This window comes from Lolium rigidum, chromosome 6, assembly GCF_022539505.1.
Source record: "Lolium rigidum isolate FL_2022 chromosome 6, APGP_CSIRO_Lrig_0.1, whole genome shotgun sequence".
NCBI lineage: Eukaryota > Viridiplantae > Streptophyta > Magnoliopsida > Poales > Poaceae > Lolium > Lolium rigidum.
This window is the reverse complement of record NC_061513.1, coordinates 354,103,661-354,125,371: the sequence shown is the minus strand read 5'-3', so window position 1 is coordinate 354,125,371 and position 21,711 is coordinate 354,103,661. Positions and strand designations below refer to the sequence as shown.

General features: G+C 49.5%; 1 pseudogene; it reads left to right on the top strand.

Annotated features, from left to right (window-relative positions):
* The first annotated feature begins 16,886 nt into the window (after positions 1–16,886).
* Positions 16,887–17,756, top strand: LOC124659793 (annotated as a pseudogene).
* The last annotated feature ends 3,955 nt before the right edge of the window (positions 17,757–21,711 follow it).

Genomic DNA, 21,711 nt, shown 5'->3' with positions numbered 1-21,711 from the left:
CCATCTTTTGCCGGTTTGACCCGAAGACCGCTTTTGAGAAACACTTCAGAGGCACCTACAAAAGACCTCGCCACGGCAAGCGACTCTACAAGCTTGTATCCGTAAGAAGGGAGAATCCTCAAGAAACTTCCTCACACGATGGTTGGCATGCAGAACGAGTGCGAAAACGTCGACCACACCACCGCCATGTACGCCTTCATTGGTGGACCGCAGAGAGGAGGATTGCTGAGGCATAAGCTTACATGTTTGGCTAACGCCAACAAACTGACTTTGGACGAGATGATCTCCATTGCCAGTGATCACACCGCCGCCGATGACGACGCAGGCGGTGATATCGCAGCTACAACAATCCCCCTGCACCAACAAAAGAAGAACCGTGATAACGGTAACAACAGCGGCCACAAACGCAAAAACCCGATGACCAGAAGAGTGGCGGATCCGACATGGTCGCCATGGCGTTCCAACGCGGAGGCTCAGGAGGCGGAAGAGGACGCGGCCGCGGAGGCGGAGCCGGCAGGGGTCGCAAGCATGGCACCGAGGTCACCGCCGGCGGATCCCGCGCCCCGCAAACCTACGAGGAGTACAGAGACATGCCCCGCCTGGCCCACTTGGATCCGGCTACGGGGAAGTCCACTCACACCAACCGCAACTGCAAGTGGGTCAACGACCTAAAGAACGACCCGGAGGCAGGATACAAGCGAGCCCGGAAGCACCGCCCACGCGGCAAAGGAGGCAAGGGCAAGAACAAGGACAAGGAGGAGGACAGCTCCGAGGCGATGGACGAGGATGATAACTCGCCGGATCCCAAAGCCGGATCCGCAGTAAATCCAACCCCTTCGAGAAAAAGAGCGTGGGGGCTTACCACACCTTCCTCGGAACCCCCACAGTCCGCGCTACAAAATCAGCTACCCGGATCCCGAACGCCACAGCTTCCGGCCGTGCCGCAGCATGTCGTGGTCGGAAGTTCCGTGCACATTTGACAGGGAGGATCATCCCGCCATTGTGCCAAAAGAATACTACGCCTTGGTTGTGAGTCCCCGCATAGACGGGTATGACTTCTCCAAGTGCCTCATGGATGGCGGAGCCAGCTTGAACATCATGTACCCGGAGACTCGGAGCGGATGAACCTCACCAAGGAACAGCTCAAACACAAGCACCACCGAGTTTCACGGCGTGGTTCCGGTAAGAAGGCGAACTCCCTCGGCAAGCATCACACTTCCCGTGGCTTTCGGCGATGTTCATAATTTCCGCGAAGAAAAGATCACGTTTGAAGTTGTGCCCTTCAAGAGCTCCTACCACGTCATCTTCGGCAGGCCCACCTACCACAAGTTCCACGCAAGAGCGTGCTATATCTACAACAAGCTCAAGATGCCGGGTCCCAATGGTATGATCACCATAACCGGAGACTACAAAAAGGCTCACGAGTGCGAGTTGGGCGAAGCCGCCTTCGCAGTCCGTCATATCCGGAGAAGAGCCGAAAGGCTACAGTGGCCGCGGTGGATCCGACCGAGATGCAAACCACCAAGAAGCAGATCTCCGAACGTAAAACTCCTTCAGTGGCCGCGATAGAGACCAAGAAAGTCAGCTTCAAGGAAGATGACCCTAGCAAGCAAGTCTCGATCGGAGCCAACATGGACCCCAAATAGGAAAGCGCGCTCGTCGAGTTCCTCCGCGCTAACATGGATATCTTCGCATGGCAACCTTCTCGACATGTCCGGAGTACCTAGGGAACTCGCCGAGCACTACCTCAACATAAATCCGGGGCTAAACCGGTGAAGCAAGCTATGCGACGCTTTGGAGATAAGAAGCGCCGCGCCATAGGAATGGAACTAGCAAAGTTACTAGAAGCAGGTTTTGTAATAGAAGTTATCCACACCGATTGGGTCGCGAATCCCGTCCTTGTACCCAAAAAGAACACCGAAATACTAAGAATGTGCATCGATTACTCCGGCTTGAACAAACATTGCCCGAAGGATCCGTTCCCTCGCCGCGCATTGACCAAGTCATTGATTCGACGGCGGGGCGGAACTTCGTGTTTTCTTGATGCGTATTCCGGTACCATCGTATCCGGATGAAGGAATCCGACCAAAAGGCGACTTCATTCATTACCCCGTTTGGCACTTACCGCTATGTTACTATGCCTTTTGGTTTGAAAAACGCAGTGCCACCTACCAACGTACGATGCAGCGATGCCTGAAGGACCAAATTGGCCGGAACGTGCACGCCTACGTCGACGACATCGCGGTCATGACCCGGAAAGGATCCGACTTGATCAGCGACCTCACATAAACCTTTGAGAATCTCCGTCGGTACAAGATGATGTTGAATCCGCTGAAGTGCGTCTTTGGCGTGCCAGCCGGAAAACTCCTTGGCTTCATAGTCTCTCACAGAGGCATTGAGGTTAACCCGGAAAAGATCAAGGCAATCCCGTGTATCAAACGGCCAACTTGTCTCAAAGATGTGCAACGACTAACCGGTTGTGTCGCAAGCAATCAGCAGGTTTGTTAGCCGTCTTGGCGAGAAGGCGCTACCTCCGTACAAGTTGTTGAAGAAAACAGACAAATTTGTCCGGGACGACGCAGCCGACGCAGCTCTTCGAGGGTTGAAGGAAATACTTACCTCCCCACCTATCCCGGCAGCCCCAGCAGAGTCGCAGCCAATGCTCCTTTATCTGGCAGCTACCAACAAAGTCATCAGCCTCGTCATCGTGGTGGAGCGAAAGGAAGAAGGTCATGAATATGACGTCCAAAGACCTGTCTACTACATAAGCGAGGTGCCGACGGAGTCAAAGCAAAGATACCCTCACTTTCGAAGCTAGCTTATGGAGTTTTCCTAGGCAGCCTGAAGCCGAGACACTACTTCCAAGAGCACCCAAGAATCAGCTAGTGAGCAAGGCTCCGCCGTCAACAATTCTCAACAACGCCGACGCAACAGACGGACGGCTAAATGGGGCATTGAATTATCCGCCTTCGACATCGCTTACAAGCCAAGGACCGCGGTAAAATCCCAAGTCTTGGCAGATTTCGTTGCGATTGGACGAAGCTCCGGATGCAAGTCCGGAGCCGGAACCAGTAGACATGGGTCATGCACTTTGATGGATCCAAGCAGAATCAAGGCTCACGGGCTGGAGTTACCCTGAAGTCACCAACCGGAGAAGAACTGCAGTACGTTCTGCCGATTCACTTCGAAGCTACAAATAACATGGCAGAATACGAGGCTCTACTACACGGACTGCGCATCACAAAGGAAATCGGGATCAAGCACATCATATACTGCGGAGATTCCGACTTGGTGGCACAACAAGTAGTCGGAACCTGGAACGCCAGAAACTCTGTCATGGCGGCCTACAGAGACGAACTTGACGAAATCGCCAAGTGCTTCCTCGGATATGAAGTCAAGTACGTCGAGAGAGACGATAACACAGCATGCGTACATGCTATCCAAGCTCGGATCCGGCAGAAAGCCAATTCCGCCCGGAATTTTCCTAGAGCATCTCCGGATACCCTCGGTGAAGGGCGCTAACCCGAAAACCCGTAGTGGCAGTGTCTCCGGCTAGAGAGGTATTGGCTACCATTCCGGCTTGGACACAACCTTTCCCGGACTACCTCATCGATCGAAGTTGCCGGAGGACGAGGTCCTCGCGCGCCGCATCATCGACGAGCACGATCCTACACAATTGTCGATGGACAGCTCTACAAACGAAGCGCAACCGGGGTATTTCTCAAATGCGTCTCCAATCAAGATGGCATTGAAATCCTCAGAGAGATCCACGCAGGGGACTGCGGGCACCATGCCGCTCCCATGTCACTCGTTGCAAAAGCTTTTCGGCTAGGCTTTTATTGGCTCACAACTAAAGAAGATGCTGACAAGATAGTCAAGACCTGCCGAGGTTGTCAGTACTACGCTACTCAACCAAACGCTCCAGCCCAAGAGCTGAAGACCATACCTATCACCTGGCCATTTGCGGTCTGGGGGCTCGATATGGTTGGTAAGTTAAAAAGATCATCTCCCGGTGGTTGTGAATACCTCCCGGTCGCCGTTGACAAGTTCAAGCAAGTGGATCGAGGCCAAGCCGTGAGAAAAGCCGACGGTGCTACGGCACTAAAATTTGTCCGCAGCCTCGTGATGAGATTCGGCATCCCACACAAGATCATCACCGTATAATGGCACAAACTTCGCTCAGTGGAGAATTAAAGGATTATTGTGAGACAATGGGGATTCGATTGGACCTTGCATCCGTGGCTCACCCACAATCCAATGGTCAAGTTGAAAGAGCTAACGGTCTAATATTATCGTGAATCAAGCCACGCCTTGAAGAACCGCCGCGACGAGCAGCCGGAGCTTGGGCCGACGAACTAGACGCCGTCTTGTGGAGTTTGCGAACTACCCCTAACAGGTCAACAGTGGTTTACCCCATTCTTCCCGGTATACGGATCCGAAGCCGTGATTCCCTCCGACATCATCCACGATTCACCGCGAGTTTCCGCCTATAATGAAGAAACAACTCGACGAGGCCGTACAGCCTATCTCGTGGACCCGATCGAAGAAGCTCGGAACCTAGCTGATCAGCGCTCCGCCATCTACCAGCAAAGCTCCGACGCTATCACAGCCGCCGAGTACGGAATCGCTCCTTCATGGCAGGAGACCCGGTCCTCCGCCTTCGACAGTGAAAGACCATAAGCTGCAATCTCCATGGGAAGGACCCTTCGTCGTTAGCAAAGTGCTTCATAACGGGTCGTACTACCTTGTTGATTTCCGCGAGCCGAGGGATAGACCTCGCTAACCGGCGCCGGAAACGCAAGCGTGAGGATCCGGATGACATCTACGATGAAACAGATCGCCCTTGGAATATCGCACAGCCTACGTCCTTTCTACACTTAGCATATTCTTTCCGAGTTACAAACTCGTAATAGTTATACATGATCAATGAAATAAAGCTTATGGTTCACTCTTTGAGTCTTTTACCTCCTTTACTTGTTCATTTTAGATCGTGTATGTTTTTTCCGACTAAAACCGCAGAGCTGGATGTTTTCCGCCTAGGCGTGTATAAAAGTTGTGATTTCTAAAACCGTCCTTTAGGACGTAAGCTTAAGTTTTCTGATTAAGTTGTTATCTGTTGCGAACTCGTGGATTCCTAGTAGCGATTTCCGGCACCTATGCCCGGGGGCTTGTTTCCGCGGTTATGGACGGATTGCCATTGGGCTTCGTCGCCGCTGGCGAGCATTTCCGGCTAAGGTTTTCCGGCTCGTGGAAGGTCAAGCGGGCAAGCCGGAAAATAACGAAATCAGCACTTGCTTTCCGACATAAAACGAAACATGCACATAATATTAAACGGATAGCAGGATAAGTGTTTCCGCCCCATGCATAATCGTTTCGTTCCTAGCTACTTAAGAATTTAAAGTCTTATTACAAACCCTCGCCGGGGCCAAAATGATGCATTGTTTTTCCCGCAGGAATAAAAGTTTTCACTCCCCTTAGCCGGAGAAGTCTTGCCCTCTCGGATCTTTTTCCTTGGCGCCTTCGGCCGGAGAAGACACGTCTTCATCACTTTCTTTTTCGAAGCAGCAGTGCTGGTCTTGGGTTCCTCTTGGGGAGCATCCTTGGAGCTGGTCCAGGTAAACTGGGTTCCGGATTCCGCAGGTCGCGCATCGGTAGCAAGCTCCTTCCGAAGTTCCGCTTCTAAGGGCTCGTCCGCAGGAAGGACGACCTTGTCGTAGAATTCCTCGTGCCGGATCCTGCACGCAATACGGGTGTCGTAGCCGCTCACTGCATCCAGTAGCGCGCTAACATCCGCATCCGGAGGAACGCCCGTGGTTACCTCGATCAAGATCAAGATCCGCATTATGTGCTAGGCACATGGTCAAGGCCATTGCAGCTGCGCCGGGCTGATGATGCTTGCAGATCCGTCACTAGCTCCGGCAGAACATCCATCTTTCTAATAAGTTTCCGGACGTCGCAAGTGCGGCTCCTCTTGATGGATAAGTTATAACATATCTTGCGGGAGGCGGAGATGAGATCTTTGCAGCTCATCGCCCGCAAGTTGAAGAAGGTCATCACGTGGGTACAAATTCCGGCGCTCTTCCGAATACCCAAGCGGCTCCGCATAAAACAATCAGATATAAGCATACAGTTTTGAGCATAAAGTAAAACGTCGAACAAATATCCGGGCAAGGTTCCGAGATCGGTACCCAAGATGTTCTCATTGAGCAAATCCCAGTGCTGTTCCGCGGTCTCCATATACTTCCGGAGTCCATTGAGCTCTTTTTGCTGACATTTGATGGTCTCACTGTCAACATTTATCTTCAATTTCAGCTCGCCCTTTTCCCTGATGAACTCGGAATTTTTCTCCGCCACTGCTTTTCGGCCTGCTCCCTCTTTAGTTCCGCCTCCGTTAGTTTCGTTTCCAGATCTTGGTACGAGGAGCGCAGGTTCTCAAGTTCGGTTGAGGCTGTAGCAAGGGAAGAGGATGCGCCTATAATAATATAAGTTAACAAGCAAGTTCAAAGTCGGAATTTGGTTAATGACGAAGAAGGCGGAAACCAACCTTGGGCGTCCGCGCTTGTTTAGCCAGCTCCGCATTCTCATCCTTCAGAGTCCGGATATTCTCCGCCTGGCTCATAGTAACGCGGCGCTGCAGGGCAATGTTCTTGTGCAGCTCGTAGTGCAGCGCCTGCTGTTCCTGTAAAATTTACACAGTGCAGGAGTAAACATTCCGCCTGTAGCAGTGGTTTCTTTCAAAGCATCATTGCCGGAACCTTTCCGCCATAATGCTTGGGGGCTACCGGTTCATTCTAAAAAACTTTCCCGGAAGTAATCTTTCTCTAAGCATCTAAGCGCTAACTATTATCCAAGTTTCCGCCTACATGCTTGGGGGCTACCGGGGAGTACCTTTTGCTTACAGTATGAGCTTGTCGAAGAACCGGCCGACATCCTTTTTAAAATCTTGGATCTCCGATGTCGCGGCATCAGTTTCCCTGTGCGTTGTTCAGCATGGCGTTGAGCAGGTCTTGTTCAAGCTCCCATTTCTCCGCCTCGGACAGCTTGTTGAAAAACTTGGTAGCATACGCCTTGGGGGTGGAAGTGATGTCACCGGATCTCCAAAGTTCTTCGGAAAACGACGATGTCGCCGCGCCATCTCCGGCCTTCTCGTAAGAAGTGACTTCAGCCTCTCCTTGGTCTTGTTCTCCCGCATCTTCTTGGGCAGGGCCTTTGGCCTTAGAATCTTCTCCACCTACCTTGTCGCTGCTGACCGGAATTATTTCCGGTGGAGTGTTTGTGGCAGGAGGGGGAGACGGGTCAGCCTGAGGGGGAGATGGCCGAGGAGTAGGGTGAGAGGCACTTGGCGGAGCCGGAGTAGCTGGACCGACTGCCGGAGATTTCTTCATGTATTTGGTAATGGGCTCCCGGCTGGCGGTCCGCGTGGCAGCGGTTTTCGGATTCCCGCAAACAAGTGAAAGGGTTTAGACAAGAGATAATTTCGCCAAGATAAAGTTGCATCATGTTCGGAAACTTACGGGGCGCCGGGGATGATGGGGCGCGTGCCTTGGCCAGCCGTTGAGAGCATCCTTATACGCGCACGCTCCGCTTTCCTTGAGTCTAGCGGAGGTGGTTTTGCCGTCTTCGGTTTCTTGGCGGAGGCCTCGCCGCTAGCTCCGGCCTCGCAGCCGGAAGCCTTGGCGCGGGGACGCTTTGTAGGTCGAGGGGCCGCCTTGCGAGGTGCCTGTTCCTCTTCCTCCTCGTCGTCATCCGGAACCTCCTCCGCCGTGTCGTCGGTGACGGGGACGCGAAGAATGGTGCGAAAGTTTTCCTCCGCCAAAGTGTTGAGCTGGAAGGAAGATGAATAAAAATTAAGTTAAACATCCAAAAATCTTGTGAAGTTTGAAGCAACGAAAAGAACAAAGCTTACCGGAGGACACTGGTCGTTTGTGTAAATGTCTTTGGTCAGTTCCGGGACCTGTTGGCCCCTCGGAATCTTCACCAACGTCTTGATCCTTCTCTTCGTAGAGTCGGCCGAAGATCGTGGCGGGTAACCCGGAGAAGATCATCCGCCCCGTATAAGCGCACATCAGGCGCGCGTTGTAGCGTAGAGGCTGGATTCTCCGGGAGAACCAGCTAAGTGTGAGCTGGGCTCCGGTTAGTCCGTCGTGGACTAGCCAGGAGATTCTCCGCGCAGCCTTCTCCAGGATTGGGGTCTGGGCGAGCGAAGGGACGAAGCTCCAGCTTGCAAGTTCTTCCGGAGGTTCGTTGACGAACTGAGGCAGACCCTCATGGACTTTCGGAACTGAGGCATTCTTCTCATAGAACCATCCGGCATTCCAGTACCGGACGGATTCGTGCGAGTCATGGGGAGGGTACATGCGGCTAGGGCGGAGCATAAACGTCATGCTTCCGCAGTTCACCATTGCTTTCTCCTTGGTTTCTTTCTTCACCCGAAAAAGAATTGCCACAACTTGACATCCGGCCGGATCCCAAGATGTCCTTCGCGAGAGTCACGAAGTTGGACAAGAGAAGGTATGAATTTGGGCAGATGTTGTGGGGCCGGAGCCCGTAGGTGTTGAGGATAGAGAGAAAAACTCCGAACAGGGAAGTGAAAGTCCGCGTTCCACCCAAGCCTTGGTCATAACTATTTCTCCGGCTTCTGGCTTGGGGACGTCGGAATCACGAGTGAAACTCCAATGTGAGGAGATCATTCCTTCGTTCTGGAGCTCCCTAAGCTCCACGTCGGTAGTTTCGCAAGGCCACCATTGACCCCGTTCTCCTTCGCGGATCCGGGCCTTGGACGCCTTCTTGTTTTCCGCCTCCTGCACCTTTGCTGCCATCCGAGCTTGCCCTTCGAGTTCTTCTTGGAGCTCTTGGAGGGAAGGGATCCGGCCTGGAGCGGTGCTGGAAGATGCGGAAAAAGGTTGAGCTAGTCTGATGTCGGAAATATATGGTGGCAGGAATGATATGGGATCCGGCATATGGGTTCTATTTGGTTGGGATCCGGCTACTCGGAGAGCTACCAAGCACAATGCGACGATTCGAGTGGCATGCTTCCGGCTGCACCCATACAAAGTATTTGAGTACCCGGATCACTAAGGCTATCTTCTACACTAAGTTATCTTCTACAAGGCCGGCGTACTTACCGCTAATGGCGCGGTGGCTCGACGGAGCTCCGGCGAAGATGAGGTCGCCGAACTTGAAGGAAATCGTCCCGCGTGACCACGAATCGGCGGCGGAGCGAATTTCTCGTTCAAACGTGGGAATCTTGGCACGAGGGAAGCCTTGGTTTGGCGGCGCGCGGGGTTCACCGTGGCAAAGCTCGCCGGAGTCAAGATCTGACGGGCGGCGCGGCGCGAGGAGGAAGACGAGGTGGTAGAGGAGAGGTGAAAGAATGGATTTTTCACCGGGCCGCGGGGTATTTATAGGCCACGCGCGGAGATTCGGGATCCGGATCCGACGGTGGAAACTGAACGGTCACGCCGTTAGATGGATGACACGTGTTTAGGTCAACTGCGGTAAAACGACGTGGAGGTAACTGAACCATGCACTCCCGAAAATTCCGGCTGAAGATTTGCATCTCGCGAAAATTTAGCGCGGGAAATGAGGAAGTTGTGCGCGGGAAATGTGGAACTTCCGTTGTTAAGTATGATCTGAAGGTGAAAGATTTCCGGAACTGTTTGAGTCTTTTAAGATTCCGGGTAATTCCGTGAGGATAAGTTGGCTCTCGTTCGAGCAGGGAGTAACCCGGAAATGTTCTTTGGAACGTCGATGGATGAAGTCCCGCGGGATGGGAGCATTTTCCGGCTATAAGTTGGAAAAAGAAGAAAATGCAAAGTTGGAGCTCTTCAAGTTTCTCCGCGTTACCAACGTTTGCCGGAGATTGTGTTGGATCGGCAAGGCGGAAACTGCAGGCGAAACTCGGAGAACTCTGGGGGCTACCGTTGTGGGTATACTTCATGGGTGTACCATCGACAGTGCCTAGATCCGGCAAGCCCGGGTGGCCCACAGATGGTGATGAGGCATGTGGCCCATCGGGCGGCCCAGTTGCTGTTGATCATGAAGGAAGAAGTCCAGCCCAGGATCAGTAGGCCGGATCCGTACCGACATTAGGAGTAACCCGGATCCATGGAGGCCCATGAGGAACCCGGATCCAAGACGACGTATATGGAAGGCGGATCCGTGACGTGCACGGCAAGATATTGTACCGTAGTTAGGCTATCCGTAATCCGGCTAGGACTCTCCATGTAAACCCTAGATCCGTGCGCCTTTATAAGCCGGATCCCGGGAGCCCTAGAGGCACAACCACAACTCATTGTAACAACGCGAAAGCGCCCGATAATTCCTGCATAAGCAGCAGTAGGCCCCGTCATCGTGCGGTGTTCCGAAGCTGGGTAACTCGCGTACCACCGTCCCGTGTGCACTCCGCCCTATGGCCCCTACTTCTTCTCCCCCTCGTGAGGATCCCTCCTCCGAGGTACCGTCGATTAGGCAACGACAATAAGTATAAAGAATGTTAAGTTACATATTTTTTTGTGGACATTGGTGCTTCACTAGTGTGTCTTGCCTATCAACCTCACGACTCTCACCCACGGTACGTGAGGAGATGACCCGTTAAAGTGTTCTTTCTTTTTTGGAAAAGTCTCGTATTTACATGCCATTGTTTGGTCACTCTCGTCATTTATGTATCTCTCAATGTGTTTCTCCCTCTATCACGCAACTCGTGTGCCTCTCTACCCGATACCAATATTTTGCTCCAACTTTGCTGCGACCGGATCTCATTGGGGACTTCCCGATGGGTGAGCACAACTCATTGCGAAGCTTCCGTGACATTGCCGTTGGTCATCTTGATGCCCTGCTACATGAGATGTAAACGAAGGTCAAAAAGGAAGGAATGGCTCCATAGGTCTCGAGTTTTGCTAAAAATCAAAATCCGAGAGTTTGGGGGAGATGGTGAGGCGGGAGGATGAGTCCGTTGTAACCAGATTGACGCGGAGGGGGCTCCGGTGAGCCGAATTAATCGCTGGTGAGCCCATATTATTTTGCGTATTTTTTGATGTTGCATGAATGCTCTTCAAATTCTACAAACTCATGTTTGTTTTGTTGTGAACATATTGATACATCATGAACGTATCTATGAACTTTGTACTAGTTCATTATGTTATTGTCCATTATACTAGGAGTTATTACCAAAGTTCTAAATGATTTAAGGGATTTTCCATGAAATCTCATTATTTAGGTATTTAATTCTAGATGGCAGAAACCTTGTTGTTATTGTTTTTGACATTCAGAGAGATACACCACGATACGGAAAAGGGCAAGGTCAAAAAGGTTTTATCCTCTCGACATGGCTGTACGAGGGTCAACCAATAGGTCGTCTCCAACTCTTGTGTGGGAAAATCCAAATGAACATACAGAGAATTAGATTCTTACCAGTTATGACATTACAATTTTCTTTCTTTCTTTGATAAGTCATATGAGTTGAGATTCTGAATTTAGAGTTCATAGAAGACTTGGTCATTGGTGTGCCGCTACCATCTGATTGCCACCCGGTCGTCTAATGTTTGTATTTCCCGTTACCCCTATCCTCTAAGATTCAGTGCGTTGCAGGTCTCGTCAATTACCTTTTGAGAGCAACCACACACTTCATTAATAGAAAATTAAGTTACATAAGTAAACGAACATGTAAACTAACAAATATACTAGGAGAAAACATGTGTTCTGAAATTTTGCAGAAGACTATCCCTGCATTCGCCGAAGCCTGCCACCCGCCGCCAAACTCCAACGGCGCCTGGATGCGTGTTCGAAGATATGCAAAGCCTCCACCATTGCAGATCCAAAAGAGCACCATAAAAAAATGTAGCTTTGTGAGTCGATGAACGGTCTCGCTTCAAGTAGTGAGACACATGTCGCTGGCGCAATGGAACAAGAAAATGTCGATTGTGTGTTGTAGCTTGTCTACGGCAATATCGCCGCCCCACTACATATGTAGCTAACCAAAGGAGAGAAAAAGGCTCAAAGGAAAAAAAAAATAGATCTATGGAAAACGTCCCAAGTTACTAAAGAGAAATGCCGATTTCCCCGTCTAGTATGAAAAAATGCCTACAGGAAAAAAGAGGTGTAAGTTAGAGCATCTCCAACAGGCGCTGTAAAATCTCGCGCGCTATACCGGCGATTGGGCGCGCTGTATACCGCTCGCGCGCGGCATAGCGAATTTGCCCCGGCGGAGGCTGTATTTTGCGGCGCGCGTTGGTGTGCGAAAAACGCACCTCCGCCAGAGGCGCTATTTTGCAGCGCGCGCGTGTCACAAACTGCTAATCCGACCGTTTATTTTTGAAAATTCATCAAACAAACTATGTAAATATGATCGAAAATACGAATATATTTTAAAAGTGCGCGATACAATGCGACATTTTAACGAAAATACTAAAATAAACTACTCGCCGTCGTCGGACTCCCAGTCGAAGTCGGAGCTGCTCAGTGTCGTGTCCGACACCGGCGTCGACGTCGTCGTGTACTGGAACTCGGAGGAGGACGAGAGGACGATGGTCGACGGCCCTGCGGCGTTCTGCCTTTCCTCCTTCCTCCTCGCCGCCGCGTCGGCCCACGCCTTCTTCCTCGCCGCGGACTCGGCGCGGCGCTTCTCGCGACTCGCCTTCTTCATCGCCGCCATCGCCGCCTTGTCCCCCTCCTTCTGCGCGTAGAAGGCCTCCGTGGCGGCGACGTCCTCCGGGAACGCGCGCGCCCACTCAAGGCGGTTGCGCTCATCCTGCTCCGCCACGCGCAGCGCTGCTCGAGGTCGCGGGCGCGGCGCCGCTGCTCGGTCGTGATGAGCGGCGATGGCGGCGCGAGCATCTCCGCCGCTCGCGCGTCCAAACGTCGTCGAGATTCATCCGCCGGCGGGGCGGCCGAGGCGCCACGCGACGGCATCGTAGGCTCGCGCCGCCTCATGCGCGGTGTCGTAGGTGCCGAGCCGGATCCGCTCCTCGCCGGAGCGGACCCGGCGTCGAAGCGGCCGCTCGGCCGCGCGCGGACGCCGCGGTAGCCGGAGGCGGAGCGGCGGCGTGGAGGCATGGCGCCGGAGACGGAGGCGGACTGTCGACGCGGAGGCAGAGCGGTGGGGGAGAGGCGGAGCGACACGCGGAAGTTTCAGATGCGGGAGGCAGTTGGCCCGTTCGCGCGTGTTGTCTTTATAGCGCGCGCGGTAGCGGACGCGCCAATTTTTCCGCGTGGGATAGCGCAAACGCGCAGGCGCGGCAAAAAATTTCCCGCGCGCCCTTTTCACGCGTCTGCTGGAGCTTCGCGCGAGCGCTCGCGCGCGCCAAACTGGCAGGTATTTTGCCGCGCGCGCCTTTTACAGCGTCTGTTGCTCTTACTATAGAGAAAAGGGCTCAAGGTACTAAAAAATGCCGATTTTCCCGTCTAGTATGAAGAAGCAAACAATTTCGTCTCCCATGATCGCGCGAGAAAAATCTCCGATCTGCTATATCACTAGGGACTACTCTCATGGAGGCAATGCATGAGTTCCTGTGGGCTGCATATGCCATAGCAGTTGAGGCTTCTTGGATTCAGTGGGCCAAGGTGACTGTCCCACTTGACTCCTCAAGGGCCAGGCCCGATCTCCTGAATAAGTTAAGTGTCCTCTATACACTTCTGGTGAATTCTCAAAAAAAAAAAAAGAAGAAGATAACACTACTTGTGAATGCTCAAAAAAAAAAAAAAGATAACACTTCTTATAGGTTAGCCACAAGAATACATAGGTGGCCCGTATGTAATATTTAATGCATCATGTAGAGAGGAAGTCTCTAGCCTAGTGGTGCAGCCACTTGGAGATGATAGCATGAGCTATGTTTAAAAAATATAGATGACGGCTGCACAGTGGAATTAGTGTTGCATAAGTGCGACGTGCTTGTTCAATTGTACTTCTTCCTCCATTTTTCCAAAGAAGGTGTATAAATTTAATCAAAATCAATGTATAGTAAATTAGACCAATCATATAATTGAAAATATGAAAATCTACAGTATGAAATCAATCAATTATATTCCCTTTATAAAAAAATAATACAAAATCTATGTTATTAGATTCACCATAGAATATAATTTCATAGTATATTTATTAAATCTTGTGCATGTTTATATTTTTGTCTATAAGATTGATCAAACTTACACTATGTTGATTTTTGACTAAAAGTAAGCGTTTTATACTTCTTCCTCTATGCGGGTAAACATCAAGATTTTATTCCTCAATAACGGAGACTGACTTTTCAGAACCTGGGTGCATGTGAACCCACTTTTTCAAAAGTGCGTTTGTGATGTAAAAACATGTTTTAAAAATCGAAACACAAAATGAATGCAAAGGTGATCTCAAACATGTGCCCTGGACATGAGTTTCGTGACGAAAAAATCTTTTATTTTACCTCGGCAAAAAAGTGAAATTTTGCAGGGCTATATAGCAGTATATATGTGACATATTTTGTCTTTTTTAGATTCTGAAATAAAAAAGTGGTTTTTCCGCGAAAACTTTCTACGCACACATAGAACATGCATACGTACCCCGTTATTTTTATTTCAGCATTTATTAACATTTGGAAAATGCATTTCCCACCTAGGTTCACGTGCACCCAGGTTCACCTGGAACTTTTCCCCAATAACGGAATTAGAGTCAGCCAAAAGTGAATATAAACACCGAGAGGCGAGAGAGCATGTAGGAAAATGGGAAGACTTGAGGCACCTATAGAAGTAATAGGATAGCTTATGATTCTAGGCATGGTTACTGGATGGATCGTTCCTACCTATCTGCGCAAGATCTGATAATTATGGTCTGTGATTTCGAGAGACCAAATCCAACTTCGAACTTTACATTGTTTCAAGTGAGGCATGCTGGCTAGCACGAAGCAGAGTTCAACATTCCACCCTTCCATGCCGCTCAGTCGAATCACCATCCTTCCCAGGATTCTTTTCTCCTTCCCCTAGGGACCATTTTCCCAAATGCTACGCCAGGCTGGCCATTTGCTTTCGAGTATTGCTTTCCATCAAGAAAACAATCATGTCTAGTTAACCTGGAAGATAAAGACAAAGACGCCAAAGGATTAGTTTGTCCTTGGCTTCCCTAATAAATGATGCTAGCTTATCACTTTATTTCCTTATTAGTTCTTATCAAAGCAAGTAATTATATTTATATTTATTTTATTTGGCTAGGCGATGCAAGCATCTACTTACCAATATGATCGGTGGTTTATCCCTTATTTGGAAGGAAGGCCACCTGCTTTCCACTAAGGAATAGCGTGGATTCGGTGTCAAGTCACTCTTTTGAGTAGACTTTTCCACCAGCTCCTTGGCTCGAAATCCTCTATCGAGTTGGTTCTCCCAAATCAATCAAGGAATTACCATATCCCTGCTATCACCATAAGGCAAGTCCTAGCGTGTCATTCATAGGTTCTGCCATGGATATTCGGTTCACTCCAGAATTCCATTCATTTTGCAAACGTAACTCGATTGATTCAATTAACATATGACAAGGAAGCCAAAAGTTACGCTTAATTGCTTCTCTTCCGGGACTACATACATCTTTTCCTATGGCTAGTAAAGAACCCACATATATGGCTGGCTCCCCGGAGAGCTTTCCTTTTACCTCCGAGCATACGTTCTCATACCTAAAAGTCTGAGCAAATAACATGGATACGAAAGAGTGAGTGGAACCAGGGTCTACAATTATGTTAGCAGATGTGGCACAAATTCGAATAGTGCAACCTTTCTGACTTGCTCCTCCGGAACCAAGGTCAAAAGGCATAACCAGTATCTCCCCGGATCAAAGAGGCATGGATACTCATCTTTATCTTAAGAATTGGATTTTGTAAGGCAATCTCTCTTGTCATTTAACCGACACAGTAATCTTGGCAATTCATAAATCCGTGTTTTGATGATGTTCAAATACCGAAGGTGCTTCAGCATATCTTCCTTTGGCAATCCACTTATTCAAACTATAAATATCTTTTGTCCTACTCTTTCCCTGGGTAGGGGGTATTTAAAAAGAAAAAAAAGGGAAAAGGGGTTAATTGAGGGAATCGATATGAAAAACTAGACTCGAGAAATGCAAGCCACAATTACCAAGTGATGATTAAATTGTTTATCCTTCTTGAATGAATATCCACAAACCATTCCAACCATCAAATCGATTTCTATAGGCTGTCAGAAAAGCATGGGAATTTCCCTCAACTGTACTTGAATGGAGGAAGCAAGTAGTAGCTGTGGAAGAAGCAGTGAATACAACCACACAGGGGGTTTCATATTTCTACTGTTTGGACCGTGTTCCCGGTCGGCCAAGCATTTGCCACGATCGAGCCTCAACGCATCCCCGCGACGGCATGCTTGTCGTGACATTCCCCCGCACCAGGGTCCAAGCAAACTTCCGGCCTCCATTTGGAACATGGAAATATCTTGGGAAATATAATAGTAGGAGTAGCTAGACTTGTCTTGTTTCTCTACAGCTCCAATGGGGTTTGACGATTAGTACCCACAGTTTCATGTAATCTTCTTCCTCCCTTCCTCGCTACATTAGCTCGTTCGCGTTTACGATAGTCTTGTCTTCTGAAAGCAAGACTGCTGATCAGTTTCCCTCATCGTCGTCGATCATCGGTCTCCCGAATTCGATCGCACGCGCATTCTCGCGCCGCAAGCAACTGGCATGAAATTCTTCTCGTCACTTCATCTTGGTTCCCATCAAATCCATGACATTGACACAACCCATTGACTCAGCAGCATCTGCCCAAGCTAAGTTGCAAACTTGAGTTCTACCAAACCTGTCTTTTTTCTTGGCAACTACACCTGCCAGCCATTACTTTTCTCTCTTGTCCCGTCTTGAGGTTCTTTACTGGTTCCTGGCACAGACTAGAAAGTTCATCCGTGTCATGTCAGGGAACCCCGTTGCCGGCTCGCCGGCCACGGCTGGCGCCGCTGATCCGAACCCGGCGCAGCGGAATTACGGCTTCAGCGCTCGCGTCCTGATGATGGCCGCCCTCCTCCTTGTCGCGCTCACCGTCATCTTCACCCTCATCCGCGTGTTGCTGTATCTGTTCGTCGTGCGGTCCGCCGGCCGACGGCGCAGTGGCCTGGCTGCCGGCATCCTACGGTCCATCAACTCGTTCGGCAGCCGCCGCGGGCTAGACGCGTCCGCTCTGTCCGCGCTGCCCATCACCGCCTACCAGAAAGGGAGCGGCTCTACCGCCGGCGCGGGTGCTGACTGCGCCGTGTGCCTGTCGGAGTTCGCTGACGGGGAGAAGGTGCGGGAGCTGCCCAACTGCGGGCACGCGTTCCACGTTGAGTGCGTCGACGCGTGGCTGCGCACCAGGACGACGTGCCCTCTCTGCCGGACCGAGACGGAGCTGCAACAAGGGAACGGGAAGGCGGAAGCGGCATCGTCGTCGGCCACGGAGCCGCCGGCGTTGTTCGGTGCAGGACAGGAGGGACCTTGATCGTGACTGTACATGGTGTTTCAGAAACCCGGAGAGACGTCCCGGTACCGGGTCCAGGTTAACCTGGATCTTCCTATTCCTAGGCCAACTGATGAAGGGCGTAGCAACTAGCCACGTGGATTAGGCTGGAAATGTAAAACTCTGATTCTTTGCTAGGGCTCATAAAGATACACGCAGACGAATATTCACATGTATGTACGACGTGCTATACGCAACTTGGATAGTTTAAAGTTTTTCTTTGTTTATTTGTAAAAGTTACTCATTTGTTACTTTTCTGTATTTTTGGCAGAGTGTAAGGCACTTATTGCGTTGTTTTTATTTGACAAAATCTGTCTCAAAAAAAGTTAAAACTCAGAACAAGTTGACTGAATGCGAGTAGAGAATCATTTTTCTTTTGGAGAGAAACATAGCCCAACTTATTAATCAATCATGGCAGGTACAATGTCCATAACATGTGAGTTGAGGAAAAAATGACAACCCTGCCCCAAAACTAAATATCTACTCCCTTGATCCCTTTTTGTCGGCTCCAATTTAACATAAAGTTATATTAAATCTGAGTTAATTAAAAAGGATCGGAGAGCGAGCTAAGAGCATCTTTAACATATCCCTTAAAAGAGGTAAAATCTTAAAGTAACCATTTTTACTGTTTTGATAAAAAATCATCTATTTCCAATTCCATAAAACTCGATGGACCTATAATTTTTTTAAAGAGCATTGGGAATCCACGATCAAGAACACATTACCGGTTTTGGGGGCAAATTTTACGGGGCATCATATACCAAAGAAAAAAGTTTGAGGTAAGTTTCACGCTCGTCGGTCATCGGTCTGCCAAAAATTTCAGAGCAATGCTAACTCCAGCGAGATTGTGGCATCCATAGAAACACCGTTTCCGACGCCTTGCATACATGTGTTGATGAGGCCTAACGCCTAGGATTTGGCCTTGACCACATTGGTGAATGGAGGGGATGGGAAGGAGGAAGAACACAAAAACCAAAACACAAACACACTCAAACACAATACAAGCCAAATTCACTCCCTTGGTAGGTTAGACCAAGCCAATAAAATCAAACCTTGGAGAGACCCATGGGGTAGAGACCAAGAAGTGAGAGATTGGTGAAGGAATCCACTCTAGAACTTGTATGAGAGAGTGCTTGCACTAGAGTCATACATGGAGAGAGAAAGATCCTCAAGAGTACCTTGATACAAAGAACTATGGTTCTAGGGAGACAAAGCTCAAGTATAATCTCAAAATCTTGTCTCATCTGAGATCTGGCCGTACCAAGAGTATATATAGAACGCAGGGGCAGAAGGGTAAACTTACAAGTCAAATAGTTGGGGATAACTTAGATTCGACGATTTCCGGCGGTGCCGGTTCTGGCTCCGGAACGGTTGACGTGGGGACCGGCATGCCGGCTGTTGTTGTCACTGTAGCCGGTTCGTTCCGGTGCTGGTTCCGGCATGCCGGTTCTCCCGCCGGTCCGTCCGGTTACAACAGCTAGCTGACCGGAACGTTTCCGGCGCAGGGGCCGGTGCCGCCGGTCCTGGCGCCGGTTTGCTCCAGCTCCTCTTTTCCTCGTTCTTCTCCTTCCTTGCTGGCTTGGCTTCCTCACGGGTCTTCCTCAGCGATGTACCTTATTACACATAAAGCATTTTGATGAGGTAGCAAGCCATTCAAAGGGAGGTTAGGATCAAGCATAGTGAGAACGCGTTGACCTCTTGTTGAAGTGCTTTGGTGCGTGCTCGCGTCATAGGTCCACTTGGTCTTGGTGTACTGCCGCCCTTGGACGGGGCTACATCATCTCCTCCCCTTGGGAAAGAGTAGTCTTCGACTCTAGTTCCTCCTCATCGACATGATAGGGTGAGAGATCCGAGGTGTTGAATGTGTTTCTCACCAAGTACTTGGATGTTGATATATCGATGATGTAGGCGTTGTTGTTGATGTGATTGTGGACTTGAAGGGATCATCTCCACTTGGTTTGATCTTGGAGTTGTGTTGTTGTTGAAAGCGTTCTTTCTTTGTGGTGTTGATCCTTGTAGCTTGGCGAAGACATGTTCTTGTATTGTTTCCCTTGTATCTTTGTGGAGTTTCTTCATGGTGAGGGCGTGCTTTTTGAAGTCCATCATGGTTCTCTTATGAAGTGGTGGAGAGAGGACGTCGCGTCCGAACAAGAAGTTGGGTAAAAGCGACTTTCGAATAGAAATCTTGGGTATGTAAATTTTGTTATCAGTGGACAAGAAGCTCTCATGCAAATAAGAATCATCACATCCTTTCTCAAAGGAACACTTGGCAAAAATGGGGACAAAAAATGTGTCGGTGTAGTCAACATTTGGTAGAGTAAAGAGTGGTGCATCGGTAAGCTTCTTTTGTAAGTCATCAAAAGCGTGTTGTGTAGAGTTGTCCCAAACAAATGGAACATTCAAGAGGCAAGTAATGGTGGCAAAGTTTTTCTCCAAGTTGCTACGGAAAATGGCAAAGCTATGGAAACTTCTAGCTTGGGAAATTGTGCTTGGCGTAGGCCAATTATGAATTTCCTCAACTTTTGAAGATTCCATTTCAATGCCAATGGATGAAACGGAAAATCACAAGGAAATCAACTTTTTGTGTGCAAACGGGCATAAGAAGCATAAGGCTTCTCTCACATGTAGAACATGGTCCTTGAGATTCTTTGGGTACATGATCATATCATCAAGACATACAACAACAATCTTGCCAACAAGATGTTTCAAGACATGTGGCATAAGACGCAAAAAGGGTGACGAAGTGATGGAGCAACCCAAAGGCATGACAAGAATTGTCAGAACCACACCTTGGCTAAGGATTTGGAGAACATACCCACTTGCGTGAAGATCATGAGTTTGACAATGCATCTCCTCCTTGTCGTCGGGTGTGGTGCGGTAAACGGTACGTTTTGGTGGTGTGGCGCATTGTATGAGGTCGATGTGGTGCTCTATGTTTTGAAGCGGTGGTAGTCCTAGGTGAAGCTTGTTGAGGAAGACATATTTAGGTTCCTTTAAAAGAGACAACAAAGACAAAAGAAGAATGGTTGTCAATTCGTTAGTCTCCGGCGTTGTCCTGTTGCCTACGAGCACTTGGTGCCTTATGGTGTATGGGATGTCCTGCTCTTCTCTCAACTCACTCTTGGTGGCTATGAGGACACTATTTATCTCACTCATATTTATCTTGTGGTGCTCACTCTCCTTTAAGTGGATCACTCTCTCACCTCTCAAGTCACCACGATTCTTTTGTTGTGCCCTCGCTAAAGCCTTCGCATTGGTCGCTATTATTTGGCTAGGAGTCATTGGGCGAAGCTCGAACTTCTTGTCGTTGATCTTGCAGGTGTAGGCATTGGAGTGACCATCATGTGTAGCTTTCTTATCATATTGCCATGGACGGCCAAGCAACATGTGGCACACCGTCATTGGAACCACATCACACTTAGTGGTGTCTTCATAAGGGCCGACTTTGAAGTTGACGGTGACGGTGTGTTGGACCTTGACTTTTCCCTTGTAACTCAACCATTGGACATGGTATGGAGTTGGATGCTTGCGGAGCGTGAGGTAGAGCTTCTCACACAACTCGGTGCTTGCGAAGTTGTGGCAACTTCCTCGATCGATGATGACCTTGATTGGCTTTCCTCCAATACCGGCACAGGTTTGGAAGATGTTGTATTTTTGTTCTTCGATGGCTTGTGGTTGAGTAGTCAACACCCTTGTGACCACAAACGAGGGACTTGGATCATGCACACATAGGAGGGGATCTTCTTCACTTTCTTCATCGTAATATTCTTCATTAGCTACGGCGGATTGGACAAGTGCTTCATATTCGCCTTCACTTAGCGTATCTATGTCACTGTTCTCCATGGTGATATTGACCTTGGTATTTTTGCACTCGAAGGACTTGTGGCCAGGTGTTCCACACTTGAAACATGTGACAATGGAAGGCCCCGTAGAGGCTTTTGAGGAGGCGGTTGAAGTCACCAGTTGCTTCATTCGACTTTGGATAGTCGTTTGCTTGGATGGTGTAGGGAAAGTGGATAGCTTGGCACTTGTTGTAGGAGCAGTTGTAGAGAGCTTGGAGGCGAAGTAGGACTTGTACTTGGTGTACTTGATGTCCACATTCACTTGGCACTCGGCCTTGGAAGCTTGGTGTACCAACTCAACCATGTTAGAGTATGGTTGGAACTCAACGATCCTCTTGATTGGATAGTTTAGGCCATTGAAGAACTGAAATAGTTTGGTTCTCGGATTCTTGGATGTTGGC